Below are 20,933 nucleotides of genomic sequence, written 5' to 3' on the forward strand. Positions count from 1 at the left end.
TCAGCAACTTGGGCCCTAAGCAACTCAACAAGACCTTATCTCTAAATAAAATACAAAAATGGTCTGGGGATGTGGCTCCATGGTTAAGTGCCTCTGGGTTCAATCTACATACCAAAAAAAAAAAAAAGTAAGCTGTAATTTTGAGAGTGGCACAGATCACTTGTTCTCAGGCTTTGCTATGTATCATGGCTGGCTGGGGAGCCTTTTTAAAAAACATCCTCTGCTGTATCCCACTAAATCAGATTCTCCACAAATGAGGACTCAAAGTCTAGATTTAGCAATTGCTTATGGTACTCTGAAAGCTAATAAAGAGACAGTTCTGCAGCTTCACACTCACAAAGCAGAAGAGGAAACCTCAACTTTCGAGGGTTCCCAGGAAGGATGCCAACTTGCTTAAATCTGATGCAAGGCCTTGGAAAAGGGACAAGAAGCCAGACTTAAACTTGCAGTATATTTATTTTAAGATGATACTCCTGTTTTGCATATTACCATTAATAAGTTAGGCAGTCTTTTACCACCAGAAAAAGGAGAGTGAAGCTTAAAGTATTCATGGTCTGTCATTCCTCAGCAAATTGGGAGTTCAGCTGACAAAAATCAATGTACATATGTTTCTAAAGGGTGTTTTCTGTTTAACTCTCACTCTTCCTGATGAAAATAACGTCTCCATATATCTAAAGGAGAAAGAGAAATGGAATTAGCTTTGGAAATGCATTTTTAAAGCGCTGTTTGAATAAGATAGTATTTAAATACTGCATATGTGTTATCCTTTCTTTTGGAAAGATAAAATTATTTTATCCCTGGTGAAGATGCATACAAAGGAAACTCACATCTTTGATGGTGTTTTGATACCGATGTTCCGTGGGTTTATAGGAAAGACATGTAGGAAACAGGGAGATGGCACAGTCAGCAAAGGATTTGTGAGCCAGTCATAGATGGAACTCAACTGTCTGCCTAAGACTTGGGAAAAGCAAGAGAAATAACTTGGGAAGGGAATCCTAGAAAATTTAATCATGGTCTTAACTTTTACTGGCAGACAGTAATTGGTTTTCTCCACATATCCTGGCCATGGCATTATTATAGATTCAGGGCTATTATATAGCATAGGGTCAAGGTAAGAAGTTCAGTTCAGAGATTTTGTCACCTTGTGCTGCTTTTTTTTTCCTTTGACCCTATCAAAAATGTTCATTTGCCCACTACTGCATATGTGTTATCCTAGGGGAAGTGACCTTGTCCTAAGCACACAGGGATTAAGCAACTTTCCTAATTGACTATGAAAACATTAATATTGTGACTTAGATTCTTCTTTTTAACTATTTCATTCTGTTTCTTTAAGAGAAAATATTTTTGTACTCACACCTTTTATTTTACTTAACCAATGCAGGAGTTGGTGGTGTTAAATTTGAGCATTATCTTAGCCCATTTTAACAGCAACCCTTAGAAAAAGGAAATGATTTTGGTATCAGCAATATCAAAATGTCTTGATTATTATACCAGAGGCTGCACTTCACTGGAGTGGTTTTTATTTTTAGCACAATAGACAAAAAGGAAAATGTTACCCACAGTATGTAATAAAGATTTTGCTAATTTTGTGCTCATCATTATTCACTTTGATTAATCTCTGGAACAAATTTTTTAAATTATTTCACTTACTTTGCTTAAATGTGGCAAAAATGACTTCTTTTGTGTTCTCAGTTCTACTAGGTACAGTATATACTGGAAGTCTTGAATTATATTCAACAAACATTCCCAGATCTGCCTACCTGGCATATTGTAGGTTTTGGTTGCCTTGGTCCCCTTGTGATTTGGTGCAATCATGTAACTTTCTGATAATGAGTGGTAAGCAAAAATGGACTGTGAGACCTTCCCAAGCTTACTTTTGTTTTTTTCCAAGCATAACAACATGATGGTTGTTGCCCCTATCAACCTGTACCCTTGAGTGACTATAATGAGCATACCCCATGACAGTACAATTCATATGTATCGTGGTCCAATATAGGCTCTTGATATATAAAATACACATGAATAGGTAAAAAGTTTCGTGTAAGTTATTAAATTAAAAGTAAAACTATGGAGACACAAAAATCTGTGGCTGCAAGAGGCTCCTGGAAAAGGAGAAATGAATAGACAAAGAACTGACTACTTTTAGGGCAGTGAAACTATTCTTTGATCTTGCAATGGTATCAGCATATTAGAATGAACAAAACGAGAAAGGAAATGGGTGCTGGTCAGTATACATCCATCCAAACCTATAGGATATACAACACTGAGAGTGAACTATAATGTAAACTATGGATTATGGGTAATAATGATGCGCCAATGTAGGTACATTAGTTGTAACAAATGTGCTACTCTGGTATGGTACAGTGATGGTAGGGGGACTGTGAACTTGAGTGAGAGGGTGTAGAGGAAATCTCTACCTTCCTCAGATTTTGTTGTGAAGATAAAACTGCTCCTAAAAAATAATGTAGTACTAGCTGGGCACAGTAGCATATGCCTGTAATCTCAGTGACTCAGGAGGCTAAGGCAGGATCGCAAGTTCAAAGCCAGCCTCAGCAAAAGCAAGGCATTAAGCAACTCAATGATACCCTGTCTCTAAACAAAATACAAAATAGGGCTGCAGATATGGCTCAGTGGTCAAGTGCTTCCGAGTTCAATTCCCGGTACCCAAAAAATAATAATATGGTACAACCAGGCACGATGGTGCACACCTGTAATCTCATCAGCTCTGGAGGCTGAGGCAGGAGGAACACAAGTTCAAAGCCATTCCCAGCAACTTAGGGAGACCCAGTCTCAAGAAATAAAAACAGATTGGGGATATGGCTCAGCACATACTATATAGTATATACATTATTTTTTTATGATGGGGGAGGGAAATTCAAGTATTAAAGATCTTTAATCTGAGTGTGTGAGTGTGTGCTAGAGTATTATAACAGAAGCCATCATTGATTTAGCACTGGAAACTGAGCACTTCTACATGTTCTTTCTTATTTAGTTCCACCATAACCCAATGAGGAAGGTAATACTAATATCCTTGGTTTAGGTATTTTATGCATAGTAGTTACATTCACTTCGGACATGCAATACTGGCTTTTGTTCAGGGCTACCTACATATATAGTTTGTTGTTGTTAAGAAAGCATTGTAGACCTGCAGGAAGTCAAAGATAAGAATGAAAATAGTTGTTTTATAAGTTCAAAACCTAAGGAATATTTTAACCAACACCAAGAAATATAATCTTTTGAGATTTTTTTGTAAATAGTTCACACAAGGAATTTTGAATTAATTGTAAAATTTCCAAAAGGTCTCTTACCAGAAATTCCATATAAAACACCTAAATGTTAACTGCATGTATTTGAACAAAATATTCAAATATTAACTATATAATTCAAATTTTAACAGGTTACACTTGAAATACTACATACCAAATAATAGATATATCAAACAATTGGCATTTCCTCCTTCAAAGTATTCTTAATAGAGCTTTATTCTTATACTGACTTGAAATTGTTAGAAATATAAATGTATCTATATACATGGAAACAAAAACATATCTTTTCACTCTATGAAGTGATTTGGTTTGGGAAGGTAAATAATAGGCATAATGTTATTTTTAATTGATATATTATGCACATACACTTTTATAGCCCATGATTATTAATTGTTGAACTTCTTTATAAAGTCTCATTAATTCTGATGCTTAGTGATTGAATTTTGGACAAAACTGGACTCATTCAGTATCTCTAATACTGTAATTAAATTCATTGGAATAAAAATTTCTAGTGATATATGTATATATGTGTGTGTGTGTGTGTGTGTGTGTATAAACTTAAATTGATACTAACTGTGAAGATAAATTAATACCTATTCATGTCACTTTGCTGGTGAATTTTGTGTTAGGATTCCTAAGCCTTAAAAATAAAAATCTTCTAAAAGAACATATTTAAAATTTTTATCTTATTGAGTATTGAGTATATGTTACTTGGTATATTTTCAACTGTGACAAAGTTAGAAAGATGACATAATGAGGTCTACAAAAATAAGAATGTGGTTAATACTATATGATAAATGTTTTCTTGTACAACCCACGGTCAGATAATAATTCAGTATTTGAAGAAAGCAAACCCATTTGAAGGATAAAATAATTGCTACATTCAGAATAGATATAATGGAAGTTAAAACTGCTGTTATCAACCTATTTGCTTCTGAGTTAAAGGGAAAGGAAGCTATTTATAGTTCTAATGCAATGACAGTGCACTAAAGAATTGGTCAAACTGATTTAAACTTGTGACTTTTCTATGCAGTGCATGAGATGTATTTGCTCATTTATTTTCTTTAATTAAAATCTGATTCCTGTAATGTGGATGGTGACATATAATATTTATAATAAAATCAAAGTAAATGTAGAAAAACAAATTTCCTTCTAATTGCTAATGATCTATCTCTATTTCTTTCTAGCTTGTGCAAAAGCCTTGAGCACCATAAATGTCAAAACACTTCTTTCCATTCCTAAATAAAACCAATATTGTTTGTCTTCCTTTCTTGTTCTGTTCATTATAATTAAGCTGATTAAAAATAAATCCAAAGAAAAGTTCGAAACAAAAGAAACATCAGATGCTCCAGGCTCACTCAATTTAGTTCAAATGAGGTTAAAGCGATGCTGTGCCCAGTTTTACCAGAAGAAACAATCGCTAAATGTTAATGCCTTGAAATTGGCCTTGATGGCTGTATTTACACTCCCAAGTGTCAGCAAGCACTAAGAACTAGGGCTTATTTTTCCACCAAAGAGAGACAGTTTTTTAGATTTTTGAGACAATACAGCGCGCGCGCACACACACACACACACAGTCAAAGGAAATCTGGAACTTGATTACTTGAGTTCAAATCCTGGCTCTGTCACATATTAGTTATGTGACCTTGAGCAGTTAACCGATTTCATTGTGCCTCATTTTCTGTAAAGTGAGAATGTTGATAAGATACCTGCAGCTACAGATCTGATGTTGGTGTCCTTCCCACTTCCCATCCCAAGTTTACATATGGAGCCTAATACCCAGTGTAATAATAATGAATAAGAGGTGGGGCTTTGGGGAAGTGATTAAATCATGAGAGCTCTACTCTCATAAATGGAATTAGTGCCCTTATGAAAGAGGCTATAGCAAACTCCCTTGGCTACTTCACCATGTGAGTACATATTGAAATCACCACCTGTGCTGGGTGCCGTGGCGCACACCTGTAATCCCAGCAGCTCCAGAAGCTGAGGCAGGAGGATTGCAAGTCTTTCAAAGCCAGCCTCAGCAACATTGCAAGGTTCTAAGCAACTTAGGGACACCCTGTTTCAGAAAAGGACTGCAGATCTGGCTCAATGGTAAATTGCATAAACAATAGGTGAAAGTAAACAAAAGGAAAGGAATAAAGAAAAGAAAGAAAAAGCTACCTATGAAGCACAGCAAATCTTCATCAGAAAGCAGATCTACAAGTGCCTTGATCTTGGACTTTCTAGCCTCCAGACTGTGAACAACAAATTTCTATTATTTGTAATTATCCAGTATAAAGTAGTTTGTTTTACAGCCCAAATAGATTAAAATGTCGACTTTTTAGGATTGTGTGGGAAAGTTGCCAAAAGAATTTAGAACAGTGTCCGGCACACAAAAGGTACTCAGCAAATGTTAGCTAATGTATTTAGACTAAAGCAAGACAATCAAAACCTATAGCCTTTAAATTATTATATCTGATATATCATGTATTTTGGTAGCCACCATTGGTAGCATATGGAACTCTTCTGCTGCCAATTCACTACATTATTTCCAAAAAAAGCAAACATGGAAGCCATGTACTAACATACAGTCTTTCATGCTAATTCAATTCCTCTGTGCTAGCAAAGGTGACATTTATGTACACCTATCTGCTTCCCCCATTGCATCTCTCCTGCAAAAAAAGAAACCAAGGCTGAGAGGGCATCACTTTGTTTCCCAAGCCCACTTATATAAAATTAGATTATTTCTTAATCACAATGTGTTATGCAAAGAATGCCTTCTCACAAACATTTTCATATTTAATACCCAGAGCTTGCCGGTTGTATCTTTTCTCCCTCTACTCCTTTAAAATTATTTAAAAATAAGAATTTAAGTAAAACAAACGCTTGACATCAAAAGAAATGCAAAGAAGGCAGTGGAAGACTTCAAAGAAAAGCTTTGAAAGATGGAAGAGAGGTGTCAAAAAAAGTAAAGTGAAGGAGATTTCATCCTAGAAATTATAAAACTGGAAAAATTAAGAAATCAGAAATGTCAATAATGATACAGGAAACTAGTGATTGAAAAAAAACCCATAACACCTACTTCTTTTCTTAGATTAGGTTTATTTTGTAAAAGTTATTTTAGTGGATATAACCCACCCAAGGTGTCTTACCTAGCCAGATGTTGGCATTAGAAAGGAACTACTGCTTGGCATTATTTAATAAAACCCTCTTATAGTTTACTGCCAACCCAATATTCAAAAGAGCATTTTGAAGTCAAAGTTAATTAGAAATTCTATTGGGGAGAAAATGCAGGGAAAGGAATTATCTGCTATTCTGTATCTGAAGAGCAGGACAAACAGAAACACATAAATATCTGATTATCCAGAATTGCATGAGGATCCCCCACTCCTCTCCAATCCCTGGAGGATCCTAAATGTTCTCAGAGGAAGCAATGCCTTAAATGAAGATTCGAGTATCACAGTTTGCTGAGATACTACTTAACTATAGAAGAGTTTAGACTGTACTAACCTTTCTGAATTAATTAGAATCTCTAATAGTTTGGCTTGGAAATGAATGTACTCTGCTGATTCAGTCAGCTTTTTTTGCTGCTGTGACTAAAAGATCTGATGAAGACAATTTTAGGGGAGGAAAGTTTATTTGTGGGCTCACAGTTTCAGAGGTCTCAGTCCCTGGACAGCAGGCTTCATTCCTCAGGGCTCACGTTGAGGCAGAACATCATGGTGGAGTGTGTGGCTTAAGGAAGCAGTTCACATATGATCAGAAAGCAGAGATAGAGAGATTCCACTCTCCAGATACCTATGCCCCTAAGCCAAGCCCCCAATGAACCACTCCCTCTAGCCACACCCCATCTGTCCCCCAATTACCACCCAGTTAATCCCATCAGGGATTAATTCACTGATCAGGTTAAGGCTATAACCAAATTATTACTCCTCCAAACCTTCTTGTATTGTCTCACACATGAGCTTTGGGGGGACATCACATCTAAACCATAAGATATGTCTTGGCAATTTGGGCAGAAGAGGCCTCTATGGGGCTGGCTGAGGTCTTTGCTGATTTTACATCACAGCTCAGAACTTATTCCACCCTTGTCTTTCCATAGGTGTGATCACAAAAAGTACATTCCATCAAATGTCCTGCATACAAATTTTTGAGAGTCTGCCTCCCCAGATTCCAACCTGCAGTAACATTCAAAACAGAATATATTCCTGTGTAGAATCTCTGGACACATTCTGGGCTTATTCAACATATACAACTACTACTGGGATGAGAAGGGCATGAAGTAAATAACTCTAGTCGTGCCTCTTGAACTTTGGATGGTTAAGACTGGTAAACTGTGGAGACAAGTGCATGGAGTACTGCATACATGGCATACGTTGAGGGCATCTGGGTGGCAGGCCACTCCCCTCATGCTAGGTGTGTGAGAGGCAGACCGCTTACCCCATAGGCACAGCCCTGGGTGTGAGGCCATGTGTTACAGTCCCTGCACTTGCTCCATGGCCCGCTCCTTGATTGGTCGCTGCAAGGACCAATAGCAAGAAATGGTATTGGTGGCTGCCTAGAATCTGCTTAGCTACTACCTGAGTACATGGTAGTAGCTAGTACATGGTAACTGCTCAATAAAATCAGACCTGCTTCCTGCTTGGTCTCTGGAGGTCTTGATTAGTGACTCCGCAGGCACACTCTCCTCTACCCTGTTCCATGGACCTCCTTGCTGGACGAGAGAGAGCCCACACAGTAAACCTCAGTGTTCTTATGTATAAATGAAGTGAGACACATACACACACCCAAATATTATTCAGTCCTAAAAGGAAGGATTCTGATAGTTGCTACAGTATGAAAGAACATTGAGGACATATGGTAAGTTAATTAAACAAGTCACACACATACAATAACAACAACAACAACAAAGTATTATATGATACAGTACCTAGAGGTATCTAGAATAATCAAATTCATAGAGACAGAAATAGATGGGTGGTTATGCAGACCTGGGGAAAGGACAGAATAGGGAGTTATTTAATGGGTGCAGGTTTCAATTAGGGAAGTTGAAAATGGTTAATGATGATGGAAGATAATAGTATAATAATAATAATGATTAAGGTGGTGAATATTATATATATTTTACCAGGTGGGAATAGAAAGGGGGAGAGGGAGAGAGAAGAAGAGAAAAGATCATTATTTTATAACAATCTTCAAGTCTTCACTTTTGATTAGGTCCCCATAGATATCATTGTCTCTTTTATTATGTATTGAGACTGAATTGCCTGTTGTTGATTATAATATATCTAGTTCCTGGAAATTCCAGATTTATAGATTCATTCCTACTCAGTTTCATCACTAGTCAGCTATTAAACGTGTGTATAAATCACCAGTCTAAATAAAATCCTTATAAAAGTCATTCACTTAGTTACTTTGGCATAGCAAATACCTGAATATAAAATACTTAAGTATTACCTTGATTAGGACTAAAAGAGTCTGGGCAAAGAAGTTTATTTTTTTAAATATTTTTTTAGTTGCCAATGGATCTTTTTCATTTTATTTATTTATTTATATGTGGGGCTGAAGATCAAACCCAGGGCCTCACTCATGCCAGGTGAGTGCTCTACCACTGAGCCACAACTCCAGCCCCCAAGGAGTTTATTTTAACAATATCAAAATACAGAGTTTTTCCACACAAGCCTCTGGGGCAAAGGTCACAATCTGCCAGCCCTCTGATCAAATTTATCTTCATGTATATTTTGTTTGTTAGTCCAATGTTCAAAATACTTGAATATATTGCCAATATCCAAAAATATAATGAAAAGAAAGCTGTATCCTTTAGCCACTCCTTTTCAACATTGTACTAGAAGTCCTAACTAATGCCATTGGCAAGAAAAGGAAACAAATGGTATACAGATTGGGAAGAAAAAAACCTTTCTTTGTGGATGAAATGAGTATTAACTGTTTAGAGAATCTGAAATAATCAACACAAATATCTACTTGAACTAATAAACAGTTGTATTAAGAGAGCAGTATTCAAGGGTAATACACAGAAATCAATCATTCTTTATATATCAGCAATGAACAAATGGAATTTGAAACTAAAAATAGAATACCACTTACACTGACAACGAAAAATAATGAAAGGTACAAACCTGACAAAATATGTACAATATTTATAAGAGGAAAAGTACAAAACTATGATGAGGGAAACAGAAGACCTAAATAAATTGAGAAATATTCCACGTTCATAGATAAGAAGACACAATACTGTCAAGGTAATTTTTCCTCTCAAACTAATATACTGATTCTATGCAGTCCAATTCAAATTTCCAGCAAGGCATTTTGTACATATTGATAAGATAATTCTAAAATGTATATAGAGAGCAAAAAGACTAAAAATAATTAACACAATATTGAACAAGAACAAAGTTGGAAAGCTGACTCTATTGAACTTCAAGACTTAAAATAAAACATGGTGATCAAAATATTGTAGTATAGGTTGAATAGACAAATACATCGATGGAATAAAATAAAAGCTCCAAAATAGAACACCTAACTAGAGGCAACTGGTCTTTGACAAAGAGCAAAGGACACAATGGAGAAAAAAAAAAAAACAATCTTTTCAACAAATGGTGCTGAATCAACTGGACACCCCCAAAATAGAATCAAGACCCAGAATTTCTACCCTTCATAAAAGTAACATGAAATAAATTGTATACCTACATTTAGTTTTAAATTTTTTGTCTTCTTTATTATTTATTTTTTATATATTTTTAAATTTTGTTTCCCTGTTTATTGGTTCTTTTTATTTATATATGACAAATAGGATCCATTTTGACATAATTATAAAAGCATGGAATATATCTGATTCTAATTCAGGTCCCAGTACCTCTCCTTCCCCTTTCCTCCAACCACCCGCTACTCCCTTACCTCTATTGATTTTTCTGCCTTTTTTTAAAAATGCAAAGCTATAAAATTATCTAAATCCTAGAAAATCTAGAGGATCTGCGTTTAGCAATGAGTTTTATATAGAAAACCTAAGGCAAACACCATGATAAAAGTAATTGATCCTCTGTGAAATAGAGTATCAAGAGAATGAGAAGCCACAACTAGAAAAAATATTTGCAAAAGATATATCTGATAAAGCCTTTTATACAAAATATGCAGAGAACTCTTACAATTCAATAATAAGAAAACAAACAATATTTTAAAATGGGCAAAAGACCTGAACAAATACCTAACTTAAAAAGATATACAGATGACAAGTAAACATATTAAAAGATGCAATACATCATACATATATCATTAGGAAATTCAAATTAAAAACTGATATATCACAATTAATCTATAAAAATGCCCCAAATCCAGAACACTGACAATATCAAATGCTAGGGAGGATGTGGAACAAGGAAGAATTTTTTTATTCATTGCTGGGCAGAATGCAGAATGGCACCTGTGAAATGAAATACAAAACGAAGACCATTTGGCAGTTTCTTAGAAAACTAAACATGCTGTTATCATGTGACCCAGCAATCATGTTCTTTGGCATTTTCCTACATGGGTTGAAAACTTGTGTACATACAGAAATCTTCACACAGATGCTTACAGTGACTTTATTCATAATTATCACACTGTGGAAGCAAACAAGATTTTCTTTAGTAAATGAGTAGATAAATAAACCCTTGTACATCCAGACAATGAACTATTATTTAGTGCTGAAAATAAATGAGCTTTCAAGCCATGAGAAGCTGTGGAGGAACCTTAGATGCGTATTACTAAATGGAAGAAGAAAATCTATAATGGTTACATGCTTGTAATTCCAAACATATGACATTCTGGGAAAGCAAAACTATGAAGCCAGTAAAAAAGATCAGTGGTTGCCAGAAGTTAATGTGGGAGTAGGGAGAGGTGAATATGCACAATACAGAGAGGGGTGGGGGGGGGGCTTTTAGGGCAGTGAAACTATTTTACTCTATGATACAACAGTGGCAGATAAATGTCATGATACATTTGTCAAAACTTATAGGATAGACAACAGCAAGAGGGAACTATAATGTAAAAGGAATCATAATGTAAACCACAGACTTTGGTTGATGATGTTTGGATCTTTGTTGATTCCTAGATTGGAACAAATATACCACTTTGGTATGGGTTGTTCATAGCAGGGGAGACTAGGGAGGGAACACTGGAGGTGTATGATAATTCTGTACTCCTGTGAACCTAAAAAGAAAAGGAAACAAAGTTTCCAACGTCTCTGAGAACCTGGAAGACCAGTCGCCATTGCAATGACACTTCACAGGATGGACCTCACCAGGAGCTATATAGGAGCTACCCTCTTGGGATATACACAAGCTCTCAAGTTTGTCAGCACCCTGCCAAGCATGCTTTATTCCTTTTCATTTCTTGCCCTGCCAGGCCATGGTCATTTGAGTGTGTGGCCCCTGCTGTGGAGGGACTGTAATGACTTCATTCCCTTACTCATTTGTGCATCCTACTTTGAGATATAACATTTCAGCTACAGTAGAAAGAAAGGCACTAACTGGAAGTCAGAACACAAGGTTCACGGTGGTGGCGACTCCAGAATTTCAAATAAAGGAAAGGGACTGCAATTCAATTACAAAAAGGGGGAGGGGGCTCCGGGAGTTCTTGTAAGTGAGTTTGCACAGCAAGTACATGCGTTTTTATATGGGTCTTCTTTGGGAATCTGACAGAGACTAGAAGGGGGCTACTTTCAAAAAATATCTTTTGGCATTGACACTGGCTCAAACTCAACTTTGCTGCTAACGAGTTATGGGATCTTAGACTCTTTCTCTGAACCTCAGGTTTCCATATAACTGAACCCAAAAGGGTAAGCTAGAAATTACCTACTTAAAGTCCCCAACATCTGCAGCACTGTCTGGGAGCTTATTAAAAATGCAGGGCCTCGGATTCCTCCCTAAACCAACTGAATCGAATTCTGCCTTTTGACACAATCCTTAGCTGGGTCACACACGTAGGAGAATTTGAGCAGCACTGGCCTAGGTGATATCAAGTTTTCTGCCTGATGAGTCACCATTGTGAAATAGAATATAACATTAGAATTTGACAGACAGACTTAATCTGAAATTCTGTTTCTACCATCACGTTATCTATATGCCATCGAACAAATCATGTGTTTTCTCTGAGCCTTTTTCACATCTGTCAAGTTAGGGATATTAATACATGCTTAATAAGGCTATTGTGATGTTTATAAATAACAAAAAACCTCCCACAGTGCCTGATACACAATAGGAATTGAGTACATATTAATTCTACCCCTTGCACTATCTATAGTCTATAACTCTACAGCTCTTACTTCCTGCCACAGATCTATTTCCTACCACCAATGTCCCTAACTTAAGAAGAAAATAAACACACAACACTAAATGTTGTGAAAGTAACATCCAAGTCTATAAACTCAAAGTTATTGGGTGGCAGCAAATAGAATGAACGCAAGCTTTGATGTGCACAATTTCCTTTAAGAATAAATAAACTGGATTCTTCCTCTACTACTGTTAGTTCAGCTAGGAAACATTTGTTTTTTCAAAACATTTTATCAAAGTGATGTTGTCGCTTGAGGATTAAACATGTATGTCCCTGGAGTGTTGTTTCAAAACAGGGCAATGTTTGACCCAATTACCTATTCAGTGTTGTAGTCTCTCAAAGTAACCCTGAAGAAATTTGTTTATTCTCAAGTTGTTAAAGGGAGAGAAACCTCTCCCAAGATATCTTTTTAAATGTTGTTCCATTGTATTTTGAGGTGATATGTTTTGTCTTTTACTGAATATGCTATTATTCAAAAATTGCTCACTTATCATTACACTCTTCATTTTTAATTCACTACACTGTGACTTTTCTGTAAATCTTTTATGCACAAGGTCTCTGGTGGGTCCTCTTTAATTGGTTAAGGATTATCAGCAGAGAACACTGTCAAAACTCTAGACTATTTCTTTTAAAAACTCATGGCACAAAACTTTTGCAGGGATAAGGTGTCTGGATGCAGATAAAAACAAACCATGTTCTTGTGCCCACAAATACAATTTGAACTTGGCTTGTCAAAATACAAAGGGATTTCAAGTGCTCCATTAGCAGTTATATTCTAGAACTGTTTTGTTTCATAAAACTGAATCATCCATGTTATGATTCTCACAAAACTGGTTTAGAGAAAGAAGGGAGTTGGAGATCTCTGCTAATAAACTATTCTTGTAGTATTCTTTCAAGACATAGACTAACAGAAGGTATCTAATTCAGGAGCTTCTAAAGGATTTACTTCCTTTATCTTGTAAATCTATACAACTATTTTATTATCCAATGTGAATGAATAAACACACACACACACACACACACACACACAAATATTAGTCACATGAACAACAATTCCTCCTCTTTCCTGACATCCACAGATTATTGTCTGACTCAGAGAATTCATGCCTGAATTTATAACAGCCTTGTTAAAAAATCCCCCTTGCCCTCTTCCTTCCATTCCTGTCCCATGCTTATGAGTAACTTCTCAATCCTTTCTCAGTGCTCCTATCACAACAGGAACAAATACTTCTTAGATTTTGCTACATACGTCCAGAGATGGCATCAATCACTGGCTAATGCGACTATTACTACATTGTCACTAAAAACCAGTTCTAAAACTTGCATAAAACTTAGAAGAGGTACTAGAGGCACAATTAATATCTTTAATTCTATACATGTCTATGATGTTATACTTAGTTATTATCAGAACTACCACGTTATGCTGATAAAGTCATTTTTAAAGTAAAACAGGCATTCAAAATCAAAACTACACTCAAAATTAAAGCATGGGCAATATTCTGCATGACATCTTAAGTTAAGCAAGCTGATTTTAATATTGCTGTAAGTTGAATATCATTAAGAAGATACATTTCCTGCCAAGGTATTCGTACCAGACTTTCAAAAACCTAATACCACATCAGAAATTTTTTGATTATCTGTAGTTTTTAGCTTAAAATTCTATTTCCCGTCATTACTTTCTTGGCTATAACAGCCCTAGGATGCTGAGGATATATGCGAAATTTTTGTCAGCTTCAAGAATTTATTTTGGAATTGGCATAATTTAAAATTAGTATTGAATTTAATTGTGGTCCAAATTACACATTAATCTGTCATATTGTAGATTTACAATGCATTTAAAGACGTTTTATATCTATTGCTCTTAGTGTTTAAAACAATTATTCTGAGTCATTTGTACTTTGTGGACATTCATTAATCCCAGCACATCTAAATTTGGATTTTCTTCAAACTCACTTTCATTCAGGCAACTCCTAGTCAGTAGTTAATAGAGAGGGCTTTTCCCACCACCTGTGCCACATGAGAGAGAAATTTTCACCAGGGAATGAACCAGAGCTGTCCACTCCAAATACAGATGCTTCCTCTTCTTTTGAGATTCTGATCTGCTTTGGGAAAATGGCTCAAAGGGTCAGGGATAGTTGAAAGAACTTTCACAGGAGACAATTTTTATATATCTCTTTTACCTGGGAGATTTTTCATAAGCCAACTCAGAACCTCTCTGCTTGGTATGCAGTACAGAAATAACTGGGTAAGTCTCTCATAAATTGAATTGAACTGACCATGGATTTGAAGTTACTGCCTTTCCCACTGAGTTAAAGCCAAATAGAGTTGCCTCCCTGGGCCAGGCTTTGATCAGTAGCATGGCACTTTCCTCTTCCTGACTTAAATGCATCCAGTCCCGAGCACTGGTTTTATTTAATGTTCTTGTTCACTTCACTGGAAATGCTTTAACTCTGGCACCTGCTGGCTGTGAAAGTGATTAGGATTTCATGGGACCAGAGCATTTCATTTCTAGTAAGCCACACCACGGCCCATAAATTAATACAGGATTATGCTTCAGCATTTACTCTGCAGGCTTGTTTTGAACTGAAAAGAAAAGGCAATTGAAGGATGAAGAAAAAAGGAAATGATGAGATGAAAAGTGAAGAGTTTTACAAAACCTGACAGTGTTATATTAGCATAGGCACTTTCTTATGAGGCAACTAAGAAACTTACTCCACCATAACATGGTACTTTGTTAATGCTGATAAGCATCATTCTTTCCTCTCAAAACCGGACTCATTTTACATGTGGAAAATATCTTAGCCTCTGTCAAAATGTGTATTGGTAATCTTAAGTGTCTCTGAAATCCAGTTCAGCAATTGGAGTCACAATCCCAGCTGAGCCTAGCCTTTCAGGCATTTCCCCTAAGGTGCCAGAAATATGAATAAAGCTGGCTTTGATCCTCCAGGTCATTGCTTCCAAAGCCAAGTACTATCAAGTGACCTCTGTCAACATCAAGAGGAGCAGAAGAATCACCCTGCTACGCTCAGTCTTAATTCTCATGCTTCTAAATAGTTAAAGATAATAAAAATATTGCAGGCAAACTATGGCCCATGGTTCAAATATAGCCTATTACCTGTTTTGGAAGGCCTATTGTCTAAGAGATCCTATATTATAAAAAGGTTGAAAGAGAATAAAAATAACAACAATATCTGGGCAACAAAATTTCAATTTTCAATATCCACTGAATCCAAATTTCAGTATCCACTTGTAACATTTTATTGAAACAGAGCCACACTTGTTTGCTTGAATATTTTCAATGGCTGCTGTTATACTACAATGAGATGATGTAAAATATTTAGCATAAGGCTCTTTACAGAAAAAGTTTGTCAACTCCTGTTTTAGATCACTAAGTTTTGGGTTAATTCATTACATGATAGATAAGCAGCAGTAACTGAAACAGCAGTCAATATTGATTGCAAATGAAATGCATAAGAAAGCATTTTAGTTTATTTCTTAGCCACATACCTTTGTAGTTAAGATTCAAGAGGAAACAAGCAATTAAACAAATTTAATATTGAACTTCCTGAGGTTTTTCTCATTTATTGCATACAATGGCAATTTTCTTATTCCAATGAGAAACAGGATGGATGTAACATTTCTTCAACTCCTACCATATGCCAGACAATATTTTAGGCCACGGTACCAATAGTAAATTAAAAAAAGATTCTGCCCTCTTAGAGGTAGTAGTCAAATGCAGAAGATAGACACAATCAAATAATTCCATGATACAATCTGTGATGATTAATTTTACAATTTGCCTACAGTGCTCTGATAATTATACCTGGAAAATCTAGCCTTGACTTTGTGACAGCTAAGCTTCTTCCAAGATCCGATACTTAAGACAAGGTCCAAGTGGAAACTGGAGTTAATTAGGCAAAGTGGGATGGGAGTGGTTAAAGAGGGGAGAATTTTCTGGACTGTAGGTAGATGGTACATGAGAGTAACTGAAAGGTTAGTGTTACTGAAGATAAGGAGACAGTTATGAGATAAAGTTGGCAATTACAGATCTGTGTAAACTGTTGTATTGGTTTTAATTTTTATCTTGAGTTATTAAAGTATTTTATGAAGTGGCATGGGGAAAGAGAGAGACCTTGCTTTATAATGTAATCATATTCACATTCTGAAAAATCATTTTCTGATGCTGAAGAAAGATTGATGTGAAGGAGAACTGCATTATACAGAATGGGAAACAAGAAATGTTGGTGATAACCAGTATCAAGGATATACAGTTTGAGCCAAAATCTTCTCCCAACCCAGAAGACCTCTCCACAAAGGTAGAAGAGAAAAAAAAAACGTGTCTTTGTTTTATTATTGAAAAGAATCTAATCAGAATATGGTACATATGCTAAGAAATTGCAAAGACAGATATCTCATCCTTTTATATAGTCAATCTGATTCATCCCATTACATACACATTTTCAAGATCAGTAACAAGTCCTCAAGTGAAAGGACTTAACAGCATTATTTGCTACACATAGTTCATCCTAATTTTACCTGGTAATTAGGATGACCATGTATGGCTAGACAATTGACTGCACATAAGTGAAAACAAACTTCTTAAGTCTTTATGCTGAGACACAGTTTTGCAATTTAGAGAAGGACTTTCTACTCTGCTGACACAGAAATGGGGAAGACAGGGTTGCTATCTCCCATTTGCATGTCAAAGAGATGACTGCAGGTCCCTGAAAAAGACATTCTTAGGTCAAAGAGCTGACAAAATATCTACCTAGGGTTCAAAAGGTTTATATGCATTTCAGAGAGAGGAAAAACTACTTAAAAGTTTTCTAAAGTAAATGCTGTGAAAGGGGAATGGGATGTCTTCTCTTATTTTCAACAGGGAGAATTAAGCCTCTTATTTACAATGTATATTTGACTCCTGGCAGTCCAAGGGAAAACAATATTTCAAAAAAGATGGAGTATTGAGAAATGAATAATATGCATTGATTTAGAAGCTGAGAAATCATTAGTGACTTTAATGAGGGCTGTTTCTAGGATATGCTTGGAACAGAAACCAGGTGACTGTGGGTGGGGGAATAGAGTAATAAGTTCTTTTAATAAAAAGAGAACTTCAGTCGTTTAATGAAGTTTGCCTGTGAAGAGAAGATAGTGCGATAGCTGGAGGGGAGTAGGTAGAGACAAAGGTCCATTGCTTTTCCTTAAGAGGATGGTACCTGAGCAAAGCCAAGGAGAAGGCTCCAGTACAAAGGAGTCAGTGAAGATTCAGGATAGAGAAGGAATAATTGGTGATGTGAGATTCCTAGGGAAGGAAGAGAGGATAGAATTCAAAGCTTAGGTAGAAGAACAGAGATCTTGCAATTGAGGAGAGGTTAAGTGCATATAGACTGCTCTGTATCCTACAAAGCACTGAGAACCTCAATGAACAACTTTCCAAAGGAATAGAGATTTTGTCATAAGAAAGAAAGGATTTACAAAAGTGTGAGTTTGATGGGAGAAAGAGACAATGATAGGTATGGGGAAGAAACAGTTATTTCCAGAATCCTGAGACATTGGACCTGTGGAGGATGAGGGCCACTGGCTTTGCATTGCTCCTCTGTGTATTCTCAAATTTCTCTTCTCATGTCTCTATCTTGAACATTTGTTTCCTTCCAGGCTTTGTTCTGAGCCTTTTCCCACACACTCCCTTGGCTATCTCATCTACTTCTATAACTCTTCCTCTAGGAATCCATGTTTCCCTGATCTGTTCCCAGCCCTCCCTCCCCCAAACTGGCTACTGACATCGTCAGCATTCCTAGAGGCAAATTCCACTAGAATATCCCACAATCATCCCAAACTCATTAATACAAATTAACCTCGTTTTTTTTCTTACCAAATATGTTCCCTCTACCATGTTTCCCATCTTAGGAAATGTCTACCATATCCATGCAGGTGTTCAAGAACCCTCACACTCTATTCTCCAACACTCATGCCTGGAATCATAGACTCAACCCTCGTCTTCTACATATTTCAAATCCATCCATTTCTCACCAACCTCACCAGCAACTCCCTAGATCATTCATCATTTTCTCTTATGTAGATGATTCCAGCAGCTATCTCATTGATTTTTAAATTTTTTTAGGTGTAGGTGGACACAATACCTTTAATTTATTTATTTTTATGTGGTGCTGAGTATTGAACCCAGGGTTTCACACATGCTAGGCAAGTTCTCCACCGCTGAGCCACAACTCCAGCCCCTTGTTGATCTTCTTACCTCTACTCATGGGTGTTTTTTGATACATTCTCTGGTCATAGTGAATCTTATTGTATTGCAAATGTAATAACACAATATTTTAGTAATTGCATTGGTCCTAGATCCAGGAATACTCCTTAATAGAGCATGAAAATGTTTCTTGATATGATCTTTGCTGATACCACCAACCCCAAAATTCCCTACCCCTCATTCTAACTATATCCTAACGCTATTTGCCAAAATAACTTTTCTTCATCCTCAAATTTCTATTTGATTTTTTTCCATTGCTGCTTCTGTTTATTTGTTTGTTTTGAAGCACTGGGGATGAATCCTAACCCATGAGCATGCTGTCAAGCACATCACCACTAGGCAACATCCCTAGCCTTTCCCTCTACATTAAACTTCATCACATCCCTTAATCCAGGTTGTCACTCTAAGTGCTTCCTTAGCAACTATTCTTCCCCTCCATCATAACATTTATCAAACTAAGTTATTATTACTGAGTATTGTCCTTCTTAAATGCTAAGACAGAAAACTATTTGTTTTAAGTATTGTTTCCCCACTTCCAAGTGTAATGTTTTAACCTGAGTAGGAAATCAATAAGTCCTTGCATAAGAAAGAAGGAAGGAAGCAAGCAATCAACCTCTAATGGAACAATACTGGAACTGACCATAAGGGAATTTTGCAAAAGTATAGGATGCTGAAGTAGCTAAGACATGAAAAAGATGGTTCAAAGTTAAAAGGGCATGGGAGGGCAGGCTTATTTACCATTTGTGGTACCTATAGGCAAATAGATAATGCTTCCTTGAACCTGAAGCTAGAAGTAGAATTAATTACATTAAAACTTTCATAATAAAAACATATTTCTTAGTGACAAAAATGGTCTCTGTTTACATTGGTGTATGAAGACTAGGTGGTAAGATGTGACAGGCTGGGAATTAGTCTGTAATAATTCATACCTTGAATGCTTTCCACAAGTGTGATAATAGGATACCATCTTGGCAGTAGGCAGGATTCAGAGCTCAGCCTATAAAATTTTAATTTTCTGTCTAAAAAAATTTTCCTAGATATTTTTCCTCTAAGTACCTAATGTAAAAGTAGAAAATGAAGAAATTTGGACTTTCTTTTCTAGGTAACATCTGGGCTTTTCTGATCAAAACTTAGACTTGAACTATCTTATCCCTTACTCAGCCAGGTAGAAAGTGGCATCCAGTGGGATAGGCAAGGTGAGGGGCTTTCCCTGCTGTCTGACGGATGTTTGCCAGTCTCACTACCCACTCCACTGCAGTTTTCTGCCCCCTTTCAGAAAGGAATTTTCTTAATACAATGGCTGCCGGCCCAGTAAATATTTGGATATTTTCTCTCCCATGAGAGAAGATCCTTCCTCTTTTAGAATAGTTTGTCAACATGTTGGTAAGGGAGTTAGATGTTCCTAAGTCAGGTAATTCCTGGGGTGAAGGTGGGGGTGTTAGGGGGTGGCTGTCAGGGAGGTAGGAAGGAAGACCTTGTGGTAATTGTTCTTGGCAAAATAATTTCTACTTTCAAAGAGCCAATCCCTCAACTTGACATAAATAGAAATAAGGTATTTATCAAGTCAGATATATTTTCTCCTTGAACCAAGGGAATTTTTATAATTAGCATGTTTATTTTTGCCTAAAGCATAGGAATCTTTGCCTCAGGGCATAAAAAAAGGTTATGGGGTCTGAACATCATTGAATTAAAATTCACCTGGGTTCCTTTTGCTTTCTGATTAAGTATGTGGTCCACTGGAATTGTGTTGTCCAATATTATATGGAAATCATTCTTTTTTTTTGCACCCAGAATTCCTTTCCTTAAACTTTTGCTGTTATACCAAACTTCTAGTTTTATACTTTAACTCAAATCAATTTATTGGATAATATACCCTTCTGCAGTATATCATATCCTTACTTGGAGGATGGGGCAAAGGGTTTGTTTGTCACGTCTTTTTTTTTTTTTTCCTACAACTTCCATTCAAGTTAGCTATGAAAGCACATTATGCCACTGAATACCAGATGTGGCAGATTCTTACAGCTTTGTGAATAGATTTGCCATTTTTGTTTGGGTTGCTGAGTCAGGAAATTGACATTCTACTGTTGTGCTTTTAAAAG

Source organism: Marmota flaviventris, chromosome 3, assembly GCF_047511675.1.
Source record: "Marmota flaviventris isolate mMarFla1 chromosome 3, mMarFla1.hap1, whole genome shotgun sequence".
Lineage (NCBI taxonomy): Eukaryota > Metazoa > Chordata > Mammalia > Rodentia > Sciuridae > Marmota > Marmota flaviventris.